A 750-nucleotide genomic window follows, 5' to 3' on the forward strand; every position below is an offset into this window, starting at 1 on the left:
AATAACTGTTATTGTAAATTGTATTGTTGTGTGTATATTAAAACATATTTGTGTTAAAAAGAAAACTGTGTGTATCAATCTTGTTGGCAAATATCATAATCTGACTATATATCGGCTTTTACTTAACTGCTAAATCCAAAGTACAATTTAACTATTAAATTTAAATTACAAGTTAACTCAATACCAGACCTTTCGAAATTATATTACGTAACAAGATACATTAAATAAAGTTAATTAAATAAGTCACTTTATAATTAATAGCAGATGTCATCTTACATGTTTGTTAGGTGTGAAGATACACAATGGGCTATTTATGTTGTGCCCACCAGAAGTATAGACACCCGATTTTTAGCGTTCAGCTACTGGGGAGTTATTACATAGTGGTCAGAGTTAAAATCAGAAGGTATCATCTTACATAACAATCAATGTTAATATCAATAGGTCTCATCTTACATAACAATCAATGTTAATATCAATAGGTCTCATCTTACATAATGATCAATGTTAATATCAATAGGTTTCATTTTACATAACAATCAATGTTAATATCAATAGGTCTCATCTTACATAACGATCAATGTTAATATCAATAGGTGTTATCTTACATAACAATCAATGCTAATATCAATAGGTCTCATCTTACATAACGATCATTGTTAATATCAAAAGACGTTATCTTACATAGCAATCGGAGTTAATATAAGAAGGTTTTTTCTTACATAGTTATCAGGGTTAAAATCAAAATGTGTC

The sequence above is a fragment of the Limulus polyphemus genome, unplaced genomic scaffold (genome assembly GCF_000517525.1).
Source record: "Limulus polyphemus unplaced genomic scaffold, Limulus_polyphemus-2.1.2 Scaffold657, whole genome shotgun sequence".
In the NCBI taxonomy this organism is placed as follows: Eukaryota; Metazoa; Arthropoda; class Merostomata; order Xiphosura; family Limulidae; genus Limulus; species Limulus polyphemus.